Genomic DNA, 17786 nt, shown 5'->3' on the forward strand with positions numbered 1-17786 from the left:
AACGCACAGCAGTCCCCGAGTCTTCTAATCTTTAGCCACATAGAATTATGAACTTGAAGAACTAAGTCAAGCAGTTTTCAGCTTTAAAATTTGCTCTGCTACATTTAATGATAGTGATGGTTACCGTTTCACACACATCCCCTCTTGGCTTTGCACAGTCCAGAACTTTATTTTTAACCTGAACTGTCAGCTAAACTAAATTGTCAGACTCTGCGCTGTGGTGGCTAAGACACATGTACCGATTTTATTCCACCTACTATGGAGAACATAAGCTCTGAGAGACCAGTAGCTCCCTTTAACTAGGGAGCTAAATTTACTACTACTTGTCTTGTAATGCCTCAAGTGACACAGAAGCCCATAAGCAAATAAGCTGTGGCGAGGATATTAAGGAGCAAATAACACCTCAACAAAGACATGCATTCCTCAGACGAGGCATTTTCTGACTCAAGCACACGACAACACGCAAGTTAACTTTTGTTCAGACCTGCAGATATGTTGTCTTCAAGAAGTGAGACACAATTAAAGAAGCCACAGAAAGCAATGTGGAAACAGTGGCTTCTCAAAACCATTATTTTGTAACTCAATTTACCTAAGCTATGTGTTAGTCAAATTTTCATTTAGAGACAGAAAATCAGGCTGGGAAGGGAGACTTGACATTGGGAGCAGAGGTAAAGATTGATACTGGGGTTCTTAGGTGTGCTATTTGCCTTAAGTACTTTGTCATGCTGAGATCACTCTTAGTGTATATTAAATAATTCATAACACCACAAGTTGCATACATGTAATATTATATATACTTGCTTTCAGGAACTGTATGACCTATGAAATGACTTCTATTTTTGTTCATAAAGTATATGTCTGTCTTTGATGATCTGCTGGAGGGGGCTCATTAAATTACTAATGTAACGATTAAAGCTATTAAATTACCAATTTTGAGGGATCAATTGAAATCACATTGAGATAAGCATAAATCCAAAGTAAACCAAGTGTCTCTTCAGTGACCCTTCTATGAAGCTCTGAATGCTGAAATCTCTGTTTCCTGGAAGCATTAACCCCTTCTTTGTATGGCCCTCCCTGACCAAAACAATGAAGAATTTATTTCTACAGCTCATGAAAGATTTGGTTTAGTAGTACATAATGATGACGAGGAATGCTTAGTTTATGTTTACTTTGAGAGCCTGGGGGGAGAGACTGCTCCTTAAGCTTCCTGACAAGATTCTTATTTTATTCACATTGTCACTATGTTTTCCCATAAACAAACATTTATACTTCAGAGGAAATGTTTCAGTACCGTGTATCAGGCAGGATAAGCAACACGTTCACTTCCCATCTTTTTATTATGAGAGAAAAATCTCAATTTTGCTTACATGAGAAACTAAATAAATAGATTCTCTACAGATGCCTGGAAAAGGGTCATTCTAGCAGGTAACTTGTCTTGAAAATATCAGTAGCATGAAACTCTGTTAGATGACTGTAGAAGTTTAATTTGTAATTGCATGAAATGAATACATCAGAGATTTATCATCTCCTTTGTTCAGAGGAACAGACCATTCTTGTACAATCTTATCTTAATTAAAATATTTTCCCTTCTGACAAATTTTAGTAGCTTATGTTCCTATCTGCATTATTATAACGTACATTTAACACATATGACAAGATATAAATCCATCTTTTTTGTGAATGCTTCCGAACGTACTGGAAGGAACAAGGGTGAAAATGACTCAATATTATTGACCACTCCAAAATGTGAACATGACATCCTGAGGTTCCTTACAACCCAAATTATCCTGTGATCCTAAATTAAGGAGATGGATTTGGTTTTACTAACTTATATGCTTACTGTACAAACCTGTGAAGATCTGGGTATGGAACTCAAAAGCATTTTTAATATGAACCTGTAATTCAGGTTGGCAACACTCCTACCTTTTCCCTAGGCTGCACAGAATAGGAACAGAGAAAGCTACCTGGTTGCATGAAAGACTGTCTGCATGTCTGTAGTACAAACCTTTACTTCATCCTAGGATTTCATTCATTTCTTGCATCTGCAGTTAGTAAGTATTCACTCTTGAAAATTAGACTAAGCAGCACTCTTTGACGCTTTGAATAAAAGCTTGACATTGGGTCAAAAGTGCATTATACTAACTCTGCAACAATGCAGATCCTTCATACATTTGTTTTTATCTACTGGAATCAGAACAAAGCTGACTAATCCTGTAAGTGAAAGGATTAATTCTAGGACTTTTCAGTTAAGATTTTCAGGTCAAAGTTCTCCAAGTCACAGATGCTATAAACTTTCAAATACCTGACCAAAAGCTGCTGGATAAAACAGTACTGGTACTGGTTTGGGGTTGGTTTTTTATTGCTCACCCCTTGCTTCCCTTCCCCCAAATACTTACCTCACAGGAGAAAATAATGTTCACATCCATTTTTAACAGCTTGACCAAAAGCAGACTTTCATTAAAAATATTTCTTACTGTGGCACACCTGAAGGGAAAAGGAGGAAAAAAAAAAGAATAAGCCTTACTATTTTCAATCTAAAATTACAAGATACAATATCAAAGACAACTTTTATGATCCTGATTGGTCTTTCACGGTTTCAAACAGGTAAATTGAACATGTGTATTGAAATATTAACTGTTCACTCCAATGCACTAATGAAATCATGGTTAAAGAGATGAGTTTTTGAGTATAACTGGAGATTGACACATCTCTGTCAAATCAAGCTTGTTTTTAAATAATTTTCCTCTGGATTTAAATAATAGTAAAAACCCCTACCTAATATGCCAGTCAAACAATGCTGTGTCACATAGTTAACCAGCTTTTCACAGGTTAGCTAACAGACTCTGAGGAGGGGGATTTTTGTCACTTCAAAGAAGGTGGCAGGACTCTATGAGTTGACAGCCTCATGACATGTAAACTGGAACTTCTGTGTTGCTTCCACCTTTGATCCCAAATGAAATTAATTATAGAAGTGCTTTGTTGGGTTTGGTAAGTGTTTGCATTATTGTGGCTTGGTTCCCATCCAGGAGCAAGGCTGAGGTTTGCCAAGAACCTATGGTGGGAAGAACATTGATTTCATTTCAGATGCTGTCCTAAAAGGAAGGTTCAGTGACATAAGTAGCTTTCAGAGGTTTCATGCTAGCTTGAGAAGCAGAAGTGAAACACAGATTCTTCAGCCGAAGAGACTACTGGCCTGCTTAGCTTTTTTGGGCATTCCTCCCTCTATCAGCAACATTTCAGAATTGAATTTAGGACTGAATTTAGTGTCTCACAGAAATTCCTACCCTTTGTAGATAACCTGCACAAGGCAACAGTGAGGGTGAATACAGGAAACAAAGTGGTACTTCATTCTATCTCTGAAATAGGTTAGCCAGTAGAATTAATACGGCAGCTAGAGGCATGACCTTCATCTCTCTCTAGAAGTCCTTCCTTTCCCTAAAAGCACCTTTGTTATTTATCCATAACCATTTTAGGGTAAAGATTATGTTCTTCCTGAACTGCCACGTTTCATGCAGCTATGACTGTGGGGAATCTTGTTACCATATTTTCTATTGTTTTCACTCTGAGTTTGTCCAAGGTAGGCTCTTGTGGCCTCTGCACATAGCTTCCTTTCTGAGCCCTACAAATAACAGCCTTATCCCAAAATGAAATAAGCCCCCTCCAAATTAATTAAATAATGGCATTAGCACACTCAGGGCTCTCAAACTGTTTAAATATCCATTCATGTGATACTGTACCATTCACAACTGTTCATTTGTTTCCTCAGTACTGAGGAGAGATTAGAAGTTATTTGCATCTTCTTTCAGAAGACCGCTTTTCAAAAAAGAAGGGATCTGGTTTATCTGATCATAAATACAGAGCTTTCTCTGGTTTTATTTTACTGAGATCTGATGCATTTCAACCCGCCTTTCTCTGCTTTGCCTTCATTAAAATCCACAGATATGGCCTCCATGGATGCATCAAGATCCTCCTCATGATCAGTAGACATGCAAAGCCATTCCACCAGATCATTTCTGTTTCAGATTTCATTAATTATTTACATTATTGTCTTATTGAAGTCCTCATTGAGACTCTCCTGCTTGCTTAGAGATTTTTTAAATTGTTATGCTGTAAAGTCAGACCAGTTGTTTGAAGAGTGTAAACAGATAGAAATGTAGTTAAACCTGATTTTCATCATTACTGAAGCATAAGCCTGAATGTTCTACTTCACAGAAAAAAGTTTCTGGCCTCCGTCTCCCCATCCCTCAATCTTACTTATGCTTTCTGGCTTTTAAGATAGTTGGGACCACAACAGAAAAGTTGTAATGTTAATTAGTATTGTGTTGCCTGATTACTGTGAGGGTGAGGGAGCAGTGGAAAAGGCTGCCCAGAGGGGTTGTGGAGTCTCCTTCCTTGGAGGTCTTCAAGACCCGCCTGGACATGTTCCTATGCGACCTGATCTAGGTGAACCTGCTTCTGCAGGGGAGTTGGATTAGATGATCTCTAAAGGTCCCTTCCAACCCCTACCATTCTATGATTCTACAATTTGAAATTATAAACATCTTCCCTACTATGACAGCAGAAGCAGATCTTCTATTTTTGTGATTTTGACCTGCACAGAAGAACAGAACTGCTAAACCTTACGTGCAACTTCCTTGAGGAGCTCACAGCTGAGAAAGAAGGAACTGTTTTTATGTGACTTTTACCCTGTGTGCCTACACCAGAGAACTTTGGTTCTGGTCACAGCAGTGCAATTCCTTCTCTCTCCCATCTGCTCCTCACTCAAGCAGGAATTACCTGAACTAATGCCCACCCACAACAGCAAGCACACTGTGGTACTATTCGCAGGTCATGCAGTCAAGTCATCCTAAACTGAGGGAAACTAAAGCCAGTTGAAACAGTTATTCAGTGAAGGATGTACTTATATGGTCTAATTTTCCAAGGTGGGGAACTCCCTCAAACTGGCTGGAAGGGGAGCGGGTAGTTACTGCAGCACTTTGATGGGTGATACAATTGCAGTGCAAACCAGGCCAAGAAGGAATGAGGACAAGACTACATGGAACAACGGGCTCCCTGGATGGCTCCTTGGGGCCAATATGTGACTAATCATATGTGATCTGGCCTAAGAGTCTCTTCTGCTATGAACAAGTCACTCCTCTAACACAATGACACTAGAGAAAACAAAAGAAAACTCAGCCCAATTTTCTCATAAAATCCAGCCCAGCTTCACCTTTGGGTTGCTCAGTAGACAAAATTGATCCAGTCTTTTTTTCTCCACTTTTTCGGGGGAAGGAGTGGGGGGGAAGGAGAAGCATTGACTTTTTAAATATTATTACTAAACTAACAGGATTGCAGAATTGTATCCCCTCAATCTGCTTAAGAGCTTCCTTTTACTAGCCTATCATCTTTGATGTAACTGTTTCACATTTCTATAATGTCACACATTTTCACTGTATGTTCCCAAAATCTCGTCAACAAACTTTGAGGGTTTACATAGAAGAAAAGCAGATGCTTATAAGGAAAACGTTTCTGCTTTGTTTAATATAGTCTTACTTCATACTTTTGTCTTTAAGAGTGAGTTCAAATACCAGAACTTCAGGCAAAAAAAAAAAAAAGATCAAAACCTTAGCTCACTGCTGTAATCTTTACTACAATACAGCTCACTTACTGTACATTACATGGTTGAACAGACAGTAGAAATTTTACTTCCCATTGATACTAAATTAACATTTCCTCTCAACCTGTTTTCAAACCTTTAATGTCCTAGAATCCATAGCAGACACAAGTGTTTTGCCCTTCCTACCTCTGTTTAGGCAAGTGTGCTTTTTCTGTGGCCTCCCTTAGGGATAAAAGAATTTTTTCTTGCATTGATTATACAGTAAAAAGTAACCAATGATATGGGACATAAACACTTTATTTAACTCAGTAAAAATGACAGTATTTGTTAAGAAGTTGATAATCATATCCTAAAAGACCAGGATACTATGACTGCTACTAACCCTACCTTAGCAGCACAGCTGCTGAACAACAGTGTATGTACTAAAGCTCTAATCTCCTATGCTCCCCAGGTAGGGAAAAGTTTGCCCTTCTCACCCTTTTCTTTTCCTGAGAACTGCACAAGAGCCGGGCTGGGTACAGCGCACTGCTTCTCTCCCAGAGGTCCTCAACAACTGAAAGGAACAGAAGGGGCTCTCTAACTTCATCCTCCTGCAAGTCTTTTTGGAGGATCATCCTTCTTCGTAACAGGTCCTTGTGTCTGTAGTTGTCTACAAGCATTTGCACTCTGTACCAATTGCAAATTTCATTCATGTAATGCAAAGACCCATTAATAACTTAAGATTAAAATGGAACCTAAGGGCAGGACTATTCCATTTTTTTCTCATGCTATGGCTGTTACTTGCTAGTACATCAACTCAAGTTATCTCTATGCATGCTAAGTTATATCAGTAAATTGCTTTTCAAAGAAAATGCCTTCAGAAAGCATCTGGAGAATCTGTATGAGAGAATAGTTTAGTTTTTACGGCGAATGTGCCAGATAAATATCTAGTAAGAGAAATATGAACAGATTTTATTTCTGTCCATCGAGTTCTCAAGAAGTAGGAATAGCCAGAACAAATAGCATAAAGAAGTCCTCTGCACGAACAAGTCGTGTAAGATGCAGTGATAAATATCCCAGTGCACTATTTACACCATGTCCAAACAGCAAAATAATAAATACGTCTAACAGTATTTAATAGCTCAATAGCTTTGCAGCGGGACCTCCTGCACGGCCAAGGGAGCCATCAGCATTTTTAGCCTTACCGAAAGGAAGAAGACATCAGGTTGGGCCAGGCAGGTGCCGAGTGTCCCCTAAGGACGGGACACGGCGGCCTCTCTCAGCGGCCCGGAGGAGCCGGAGGCTGCCGCCAGTGGCTGCCTTCGCAGAGGGGCGGCGGCGCCCCCCGCCCGCCGGGCAGTGCCGCCCCTCGCTTCCTCGGCCGCGCGCCGCTCGTTGCTCCGCGGCAGCTTCCCGCTCCCCTCAGCTCCAGCAGAGCTTCTCAGTGCGTCCGGCCCCGCTAGGTCACCCACCTCCCGACGCACGAGGGTAACGGCTGACAGAGGCTCCTGCCTGCCTGCCTGCCTCCCTCCCTCTCCCTCCGCCTGCCTGACCCGTGGCCGCGCGCCTCACCTGAGCGCTGAGCGGGACCCGCTGGGGACAGGGTAGGAGTGCCACAGCCGCCGCCTCCCGTAGCGCTTTGCCTGTCACGGCGCGGCCCGCCTCCTGAGCGGCGCGCTGCGCTGCGGCCCGCCCTGCCCGGCCCGGCCAGCGGGGAGCGGAGCGGCCGGCGCGCCCCAGCCAACCAGTCAGCCCCCCAGGGCGGGCTGCGCTGGGCCGTCACGTGAGCGCGCTCGGGCACGCGGGGCCGTTACGGCCGTTGCAGCCGCGCGCGCGGCGGCGGCGGGAACAGGGGGGAGGGGCGGGGCGGGGCGGGGCCGTGCGGTGCCGCGCGCCGCCGCCGCTCAGGTGAGGTGCGATGGCTCCGGAGGCCCAGGCGCGGCCCTGTGCCGCGACGGGTTCTTTGCTCCCTCGGGCAGCGGCCGGCGCGCGACGCCCTTCCTGCCCTCGGGAGAAACCGTTTCCAGGAATTGAGGGGCTACCGACGTAGGAAATCCTGCGGAGCCCTGTGAGGGGAGCGGCGGCGCCGGTGAAGCCGGGTTCAGGTCACCCCGCAGCGGGGACGACCCTTGTCCCTCCGTCCCATCGATGTGACTAGCGAGGACGCCCGGGCTGAGTGTAGGCACACGTGTGTGTGGCAAAATGCTGAATGCAGTTGCGGGATCGGGGTATGTATGTTTCAGTGGAGTGTGTATAGTTAGATGTTTCTGTCAGCTGAGGAAGTTACACAACACTCTTCACCTGTTTCCTCACAGTTTCCATGCAGTATCTGAAACGATGGACAGAACAAAGGCAGCGTTAGGCCCCTTTTCCTGCCAGGATGGTTCACGTTTACACTGTCCTCAGAGTATCTGACCTCTATATCAGTAATGCACTAACATAACTCATTAAAGTGAACAATAGTTGGAAGCTGTAAGTGCTATGTGCTGTTTAAAAGGGTTGTAGAGTGTATTTACCTGAAATGCTTAGATGAAGTCTGGAAAACGGCCTAGCAGCCTGGAATTAAAGGAATTCTCAGTTTATGTCGTGTCTTGTATTTGATTTCCCCCCCTAGATCATCTGTTTGTGGGTTCTGAAGGAGTTTGGAGGACTGTGAAGACCAGGTGCTTGGCCTTTGCAGTTGCCGGTGCTTGGTGTCACTCAGCAATGACGTTTAATGTTGATTATGGAGAGTTTCTGACAACAGTCCTTCTAGGCTAAAGAAAGGGATAGAAGGCCTAAAGACAGCAAGAGCTGGCAATATTGCAGGTAGAGGCAGGCTGCACTTCCTGTCAAAAATTTCTCCCATTTGAATGGCAGAGGTCAGGCATCCTGTTTAGAAGTAATGAATCTAGTTCTTAGATCATGAAAACCAGAAAAAAAGTGAGGTTTGTTGAATTTTCTTTCTGCTTTTGATGATTTTTATTTCATATGCTTTCCTGTGCAGTCACAAAGGCCTGAAGTTTACCTCTTGCGTACTGTGTCAGTTCTGCTGTATACATGCATACTGTACCAATACTGACTGTGTCAGTATGCTGAACTGTGCAGCAGGGTGAATTAGCCTATGTGGCACCCCATGCAGCTGTGGATAGACTACCCTCAGAACATAAATCATTGCTTTAGAGTACTGTCAAGCACCAGCATACTCTGTGCTTCAACTTTGTAAAAGAAAAGCGGGAGGATAGTCACAGGATTCAGAGCTGGCCTTTGATATAAATGATGCTTGATACTGTGAACCTCTTGTTAAGGGAAGAAAATGAAAGTTTTAACAGCTTGGTTACATTTAAGGTTTTGAATAAATCCTGAAAGAGAATTACTTTTATTGCATGTGTGGTACCAAGGGCAAAGGAAGGTTGCTGCAACATAGGAATGAAAGGATTATTTTGTTTGGGAAGAGATTGGAAAGAGTTCTGGTAACTCTTATTTAGAGCCCCAAGGAGGGAGCTTCTTCAGTGCTTCCACAGCATTTGACTGAAGAAATGCATAGTTGTGCAATTTCATTCAGTACAAAGTGTCTAAGTTCCAGTAACTTGCGCTGGAAACACGCTGTCATATGCAAGGCCATTGGAGCAGACAGCTGAGCTCACAAGGTTATCATCTGCGTCTATTCTGAAGGCGGCCTCAAACCTTGCATTAGCTAACATTTTTAGCTCTGCTAACTAAACCCACATGAGAGAAAAGTCAACCCACACAACAGGCTATATCATTTGCTTTGATTCAGCTGCATTTTGTGAACACTGAAGGACTTCTATTTCATGTATTTTCTTTGGCACATTGTAATAAATTTAGATTGTGTGAAAGGTTCTTGAATAATAATTTTGGAAATTGAACTCCTATGTTTAATCCCAGATTGAGTCTAGCACAGGGAAGCTTCTCAATGCTACCAGGGAGGAAATTTTGCTAGGCTAAGGTTTGTCCCATTCAGTTACTTTCTCATGCCAACAAAGGCAAGTTTTCCCGTTTCTTCACTGCCCTGTAGTTACTAAGTCAAAGGTATTTTTGTTACATTAAAACTATGCCTCTGATAGTAAGACTGCATGTTAAATCCAGAAAAAAACCCAAATATTTATTAAGACATCTGCTTTTTAAAGTACAATTATTCCATTTCAGCCTTAAATTAGTATGGAAAGCTAATGGTCTTTACAACAAACTTACTGTTTACACCAACTTTGATTTATTGTCTTTACGATTTTTGCAAATGAATCTATTTATGCTTTTAAGATACATCTTCTTTTTGTGCAAAATTGCAGGTGTTGAAGCCTCCAGCAGAGATGAGTTCTGTGATACTTTCCTTCAAAGTGCACATGGAATAGATGAGAAGAAGCTGTGTAAGTCCTAGTCTTCCAGGAGTGGGTGTCAAAGCATTTTATTAACTTTGCTTTTAAGAATTGTTGGCTGACAATTAAAAGTTGTGTAACTTTTATGACAATATCTCTTAAACCCAGACATAAGACAGGATGATACCAGTCACGATGTCAAGACCGTGCTTACGTTACTTCCCATTCACAGAAGATACTGTGGTGACACAAATATTTATGATTGTGAGTCTTTTGACTGCTGCACCGTTGTAAATGAGCTGCAGTTATATTATTCTGACTACGGTAGCTCCAGATGACTCATGTCTTTTGTTTTATATCTGAATTCTTAAAGGATAATGGATTTGGGAGAGATTTTTTTTTTTTTTTTTCTGTAGAAAAGTGATACACAATCTCTTCTGTGGTGGTTGGTACATTTGTCCTCTTCAGCATTCACTAAACATATAGGGTGGAGTTAGGCTGCCTGAACTTTTTGGAAGTCGTAACATCTGTTTTCAAACAGTGCCTCAAAGCAATAGATGCCACTGACAGCTAATAGAGCATAGGTCTCTGTGCTGTGGTGGAAATAGGGAGTGTTCATGCTCTCAGTTCTGCTAACTGAGCTCTGGTGACAAGGGAGGTCACATGGGAGGTGGCAACGAGCAGATCCCTGGCCTTTCCAGATAGGCCTGGAAGCCAATAGCTCATTATGCTACAATTTATTGAGCTACTTTTAATACTTTAACCTTTATTCTCACAAAGAGATACTTTTAATATTTTACTCTCTGTTGTCTTGGAGTTATGGCTGTGGTTACAGTAGCATTTTACTGCCATGTCAAACAGGAACAGGCTTCAAATAGTGGCATTCCATGGCTGAGTATTGTCCAACTCTGCTCAAAGCCTCACAGCTGTGGTCAGCTTTGGCTTACAGTTCTCTTCCCTGTCATTTGATTTTAGGACAGGTGGCACTCCTGTTCTCTGCATCTCTGTGTGGCAAAGATTGTACTGGCCTTGTGGCTGCTTCTTTGTCCCAAGAGACATCAAAATCACAGTGATTTAGCTACTGAGGGTTTCAGAATCTTTCTTAAGTGGCCTTATTATGGCTTTAAGCTATAATACAAAAAGTCATTCCAGAGTAGTGACAGGATTTGTTGTTTCCTGTAAGGTTTTTGAGGCCCACACCTAAAACACTATACATAGTTCAGTGAGAGTTGTGAGCCAAGCAACAGCTGCATAAAGCATCAGAAGTCAGGCTATAACCTTTTGCTGATGGTTTACGTCATCTTTATAGGCTGCTATAAAATTAATATTCTAAACACTGAAGCAGTCACAACTGTGAATCACTTTGTGTTTGTACTAGACAAGTCTTCTACGTAAGAGTGGTGGAGGTTTGTCTGGGGAAAGGTACTGGCTTGGAAACTCAGGAAAGATAAAGGATTTCATTGACATATTGTCGTGAAAGAACTATTTTAGCCTGAGCATAAATACTAGCTAGGTTGTGGAAACGCCAAATTAATAATATGCAAAAGTCACACAGAGGGAATCTATTCCTAATTTTAGCAAACCTATCTGAATCTTCCATTGCTTTAGGGCTCAGAAATAGCAGGAATGACATGATAGCAAAATTCCAGTTGTTTTAATAAATAAACTTTCGTTAACTCTGTATTGACGGACAGTGTCTGTTTATCCAGCATCAATCAAAATTGTGTTCTCATAGAGCTCTTTCTTTTTAATTAAAAAAACCCCTTATGACCAGATTGGACAAACCTATGAAGAACACACTCCAAAGAACACTGGCAAGAATGACAGTGTTGTAGAAGGAAGATAGAGAAGATAAACCTTTTCCATTTCTCATTAATTTCCACAGTTTCACTAAACATACAGTGAATATATTTTACCACACCCAACTAATCTTTTGGAAAACACAAAATTCATCAAGGAAAGCTTATATGACTTTATAATTAAGCAAAATTGATCCAGGCAAAAAGGGATCATAAAGTAATGTAGAATGTTAACCTGTCTGAAACTTCGCCATCCTTGTGTTTAGATGTAGAACTTATGAGGAACAAATGATCGGAAATTCTGTTCCTATCCTGTCCTTTTCCTACACTGGAACTACAGAGGTCAGGGATGGATTTGCTATGGGGGGGGGGGAGAAGGGACTAAATCCGTCCAGTTGTGTGGGGCTGTGTGATCCTGCAACATTTGGTAGATGAATTGTGTCCATATAGTCTTCTTCTGACTAGCCTGAGTTGCAGAATTTAATCTCTCGTTGAAACCAAGGTGGATTGCAGCAATGCTTAGTGCATGCAGTTTTTTACTTTGACAATAAAGAGCATTTTCACCAATGTAGCCACATTCCCAGCAAATCCCCTGTGTAACAAGCCAAGGCCTGTGATACCACCTAGACTTAGTTCTCAGCAATCTTTCACCATAACCTTTTACCATCCAGTGAATATGAAAGTGCTACCAAACTGAAATAGATTGCCTCTGCTTTGGAAAGCATATGTGATCACAGGTAATTAATGGAGAGCAGGCCCACTGTGAATTAAATGCTGTTTAGCTGAAAATGTACTTAGGATTTAATCAAATTACTTATTTGATGGCACAAATTCTTGTGGTGACCATCAATTTCCAATAGAAAGATACAATTTTATCTCCCTTCCTAAGTTTAGCACAATTCAAATGTCAAATTTTTTTGTGTGCCTTCCCTCCTGATCCTGAGGTCTGGGACCAGTGAGGAAGTTGAGAATGACCACACTATATCTAACGCTTGTCATCTAGGACCAAACTCCTTGTGTGTAGTCTGTGTGGGAGTTTCTCATAAGCATCACTGTCACATAAGCATCATTTTTGTAGTGACTGTATAGGTCAGTTGAAATGCTGGTTGCTGTAAAAGAACTCTACAGCACATACTGGAGCTACCTTACTTTCTCCCTCCCACCCTCTGTTTATACTAATCATGAGTTAGAACCACAGTTAAGGATATCAACTATGACTTTGTTTCTGTCCTCACAAATATCTCTTACAATACCAAAGGACTTTGGCCAAAACAAGCCAGGCTGTATAATTACAGGAAAACCAGTGCCTTCTGTTATCTCAAATTGTGATGTGCATGCAAAAATGGATACACATATCTGAATGGCAATACCAGCAATATTGATAGTTCTTAAGCTGGTACAGTATGTTACTATAATTATGTTGAGTTGTTGAGCATTTGAACCTCATGTAAACATCCTTTACCAGATCAGATAATAGACTACCATCCATAAAAGCAAATTTAACTACAAATAGTATTTCTTCATACTGTTTAATCTACTTAGTATCTGTTTCGCTTCATTGTTATGACTCCCATTTATCAATTAAAATAAAATGTAGATGTTGGTATAAAATTTTTCAGCAAAAGTTTGCTTCTAATAAAGCTCAAAATCAAACCCGAGTTTTACATACTGCCTTTGGCCATGACCTGCAAGCACTGGAGTTCCTCTAAATGGTCTGGATTTTAATTGTTTGTGGAGCTGGAGAACAAAGGAAGATAAAGGAAATGAGTTATGGTTCTTGTATTACCTCTCCATTTGAAGATTGTGGTACCCTGTATGAGAAGACTTTTTCTATGTGTTTTCCAAGCAGAGAGACATTGAAGACACCAGATAGATTTAAATAAAGCCATTAAAAATATAAGAAAATTTGAAAATGTGGAAAAAGAAAGGGAAGACTATTACTTGCAGATTTTCAGATATATATTTTAATAGAAATAATTAAGTAAATAGTGTCAAACTAATATTTCATGTGCAGAGAGACTCACTTGGACTTGAGATTTATATGCCTAGATAGCCATAGAAAGGTTTTTCTCCAAATACATAACTAGCTCCTGAAACATTGCATCCTGTACATGTAGATTGAAGAAGAAAAGTACAAAGATATTGTGACTACAAACAGAAAATCCTGGCGACCTCCTGTGTTTTATTATGAAGTACTTACTCTTTTCAGACTAAGTACATATGCCACTAAACTTAAGTTTTCCATTGTCCTCAATAAGGTCAATCTCTGCCAAAGTTCCATCAATGTTTCTAGATATTAATTGCTACTCTGCTAGAACTTTCAGGAAACACCAGAATGCTTAAAGAATCATAGTTGAAATGTTCCAGGAAAATTCAGATGCTTTGAAATCTGAGAAGACACAGACCTGTTATTTGACTATCAGCTCTTAAGCAGGAGCACTGAAGTAAACTTTCAACAGTTTGTAAAGAGTTAATATACATGTTCATAAGAAGTTAATATTTTCGTTCAGCCATTACAACTATTGATAATTTTTTTTTTGGTCTATGACATGCTTATAATGTATATTAATCGGGCAATTAACTCTTGAATATTGTCTTTGAATTCCTATCTAGTCAGAAACTATGAACTATTTTTGTTTTCTTGTAGGGATTCTATAAAATTAGCAACAAATTTCTGAAATATTTTTTCCCCTTCTACTCTAGTCTGTTATGAAGAACAGCATCTTTAATTTCTCTGTTCATAGTCCAGCAGACTTTCAAGCACTAGTGTTGCCATTTGACTGCCATACTCAATTTAGAAGTATTTCCTAATGTCTAACCAACCTAAGTTTTCAAGACTTCTTGACAACTTCTGAAAAAAATTCCTGTCAGTATTTCTGTGTTCTGAAAATGTGGAACAACATTTATGATGTGAAATTCTTTGCAACCTGGAACTTGTCAGTGGCTAGTGTTACCACAGTCCACTAGCACTAAAAAGGATCAATGGATGCTTGTGTCTCTCAACACAAGTATGGACCATTTTATTCAGCTGGGATTGTACACATGGTCACTAGCCAATACATGGAAGATACAGGGGAAACTGAAGAATTTAGTCTGGCCTCAAATACTGAAACGTAGTACAGAGAAGGAGGGCTCCTCCAGGGATCTTATTTTGAGACTACTTTTCTCATCAGCAGGTCATATGTTACTGATGGCAAACCAGTTGCAATGACATCCTTGAACAAGTCATAGATAGGAAATCAGTGTCAGTACTTCAGGCTGTAGAAAGTTTTCTTCCTTTCCACCACTGAATCTATTTTGGTGCTTTGAAAGTTAACATGGCAATCTGTCCTGTCATCTGTGCTATCACATCACTTGTACTGCTACATATTGTGGCTCCCAAGAACAGAAAATGCAGTGGAAAACATTGACAAAATCTGTAGTTAAAAGCCAGATTATTTTAAAATTTTGTGTTTGTTTTAGGCAAAATATATGACTGATTAATTTCTTAGGCTTAAGATGATCTCTGGGAAAAAAAAAAAAAGCTATAGCCTCAGCGACATGATTGGCTTTTTGAATCATCTGGATAGGACATTGTAGTTTGATATTAATCTGGGCCATTAGAAAGAGAACTAAGAAGTAGTTTGTGATTGGCCACTGTAAAATTGATTGATAAAGCATGTGCATTCATCTGAAAACATTTTAGTTCTTTGGCTGTATATCTGAGTTTAGAAACACTCTTGTTAATTATTCATTGATAATTGATTCTTCTGGGAATTAAATGCAAAGAACACTGCTAACTGGATGGTGAGAATAATATGAATTCATATCTGCTTTTTAATGGCAGGATGAGGCAATGAAAGTGCAAAAGCCCATGGCACAAATTGGTGTAAATCTGAGAAATTCTGCAGCATTGGGATATTTTTGTTGGGAATGAGTATCTTTGATACATTGAGTGCCTTTAATAGTTACTGTATCACACACTAGGAGAACAAAGCTGCAGTTTTTAAAACTAGAATGCTACCAGGAAAGGAAGTAGCTGAGCTCTTTGGTGAATCTGCCAGGGCACTTTGTCTTGTTTATGTCCCTTGAATTAGAAATAGTTCCACAAGTAGTAGAGCTGTGGAAGATCAAATTTCATGTTTGCATCTTCTGGAGATCTAGTAGTGTCTGCACTGTGACCAAAATTCTCTCCGTAGCTGGGGTATTCATTGACTGAAATTGGCAACATATTGCGATGGGACTGCATGTGTACACATAAAGAAAGTGTCATGCCATAAAAGTGATTGTTTTTAAGGGGTTCTTATTGGCCTAGTTTTCCATAAAATATACTGTGTCTTGCTTCTCTGCTGTGTGATGGATTGGTGCTTCTGAGCTAAAGCTCGTTTTTTTTCTGTTCCCTGGTGAAATGCAATAGCAGCAGTGGCCTACCAAGTAGTTTAAGTATCAATAAGGATATTGCCATAGACTCGAATTGTCATTAGCTCAAATGCTGTCTTGGGTCAATGTGGTTACATTGCTTTTGGTTCTGGGGCAGCATAGACTTCCTGGGTGAATGTGGTGCTGATCTACTGTCTAGATTCCTGTGGGAATAACTGGCCCATTTTTAAGGCCTTTGTTTATGCTGGTGCACAATTACAGACATTGTCTCAGTCCTAACCGATGTAGCAGGACAGCTTCCTTAAGGATTTACCAATACAGATCAATGAAATACATTGAGTTTGTAAGAATTCATACCCCGACTTTACAAATGAGGTGTGATAAAGTCACTGTGGGTTGAAGGTAAAACAAGGTGTATCATAAACAAGGACTTTGATGTTTAGCAATGCCTGCATATATGGAACATTTCAGATCAGTTCATTTTAAGCTCTGTATTTACTTCGCTGTTTCACTGTTCACTTTTTCCCTACCTGCAAGTCTTGGGGTGACTGTTAGAAGAAGATTGTGCGGTTCAGAGTATGTGAGTGAATTGAAGGTTAAACATTTTGACTGGCGTTCAGGTGACTTGTGCAGTCAATCCCAGTGATGTGATACTCAGTCAAAGAGTTAACAATCATGGGGAGAAGAAAAGGAAGGAAGAAGGTGAAGGGGAGACTCTTGGATATGTCTTCCAATATTGCCTTAGAATAAAAAAAGACCCAGGCTTTGATTCTTGGATGCCGCTGAATCCCTAGCAGGTACGAGGATGTGCTGAGTCCTTGCCCAAGAGTTCAGGAGTGCAAGGGAGAGGATGGTAACCCAGAACCCCTCTGTTCACATTCTTCCTGAGGCAGCAGACAGGTGGGGAGAGCTGAGACTTTTTCTGTATCCTATAAAATAGTGACTGTTTCCTTGCATGGTCACACAAGGGCCAGGTATATTTGCTCTATGCATTTTATACAGTCTTGCAAAGCAGGAGAGTTTAACAAGAAAGAAAATCTGGTCATTTTTCTGCAGTAAAATGCTGACGTGTCCAAGATTTTGATGTTTGTAAATACACAAGATAGCTAATGTTTAGATAATCCAAAGATGATGATAAGGATGATTTAGAGATTCTTTTCAGCATGGGGCTTAGGGTTTAAAGGGCCAGCTCTAGCAATACTATCCACACAGGTATCACTGTACAGTAGTTAAATTATTGTAAACCTTAGGCTGTGAGGCAGAGCATCTATTTGCATTCGTTTCCAGTTCCTGTTTCAGTGAAGGGCTCTCAACATATTGGTAGCTGCTTAATGATTTGCACAAAGTTCATATTCTTTCCATTATGGTTGGAAATTTTTGGTTTGGTGGGGTTTTTTTTTGTATATGATGTTCCTGAGAAGCACGTAGTCAAGTGCACTTCCAGTTACAGGTTTATCCACAAACCACATTTTGTTGGTTCACTCTTGAAGTTTCCTCATGATTCTACCAGAACACTGGTTTCCCTGAAATGACTGCGCTTCACTTAGTTTCTTTTCTTTCTGGCTGGCCTTCATGTAAAACTGGGAAGAAATACCCCTTTTTACATTCTGGTACATTCAAGATATATGGTGAATTTTTAGACTATTTTGTATAGTATAAGAATGTCTGTTATCAGAGGGCAGGAATTGCATGTTGTGTTGTTACATAGAAGATCTCTGGGTATAAATTCTTCTTTTG

At 40.4% G+C, this 17786-nt stretch overlaps 1 protein-coding gene across 1 annotated transcript in view; it reads right to left on the reverse strand.

The window, feature by feature from the left end:
• The window catches only part of RHOBTB1 (Rho related BTB domain containing 1), a 54830-nt gene extending 47595 nt beyond the window's left edge, over window positions 1–7235 (reverse strand). The window contains exons 1-2 of the mRNA XM_062001217.1: window positions 7148–7235; window positions 2397–2484 (exon numbers count right to left, since the gene is read on the reverse strand). The gene's annotated coding sequence lies outside the window, so the exon portion shown is untranslated. The remainder of the gene's footprint in view (window positions 1–2396; window positions 2485–7147) is intronic.
• Window positions 7236–17786: the final 10551 nt, after the last annotated feature.

This window comes from Colius striatus, chromosome 8 (genome assembly GCF_028858725.1).
Source record: "Colius striatus isolate bColStr4 chromosome 8, bColStr4.1.hap1, whole genome shotgun sequence".
Classification (NCBI taxonomy): Eukaryota; Metazoa; Chordata; class Aves; order Coliiformes; family Coliidae; genus Colius; species Colius striatus.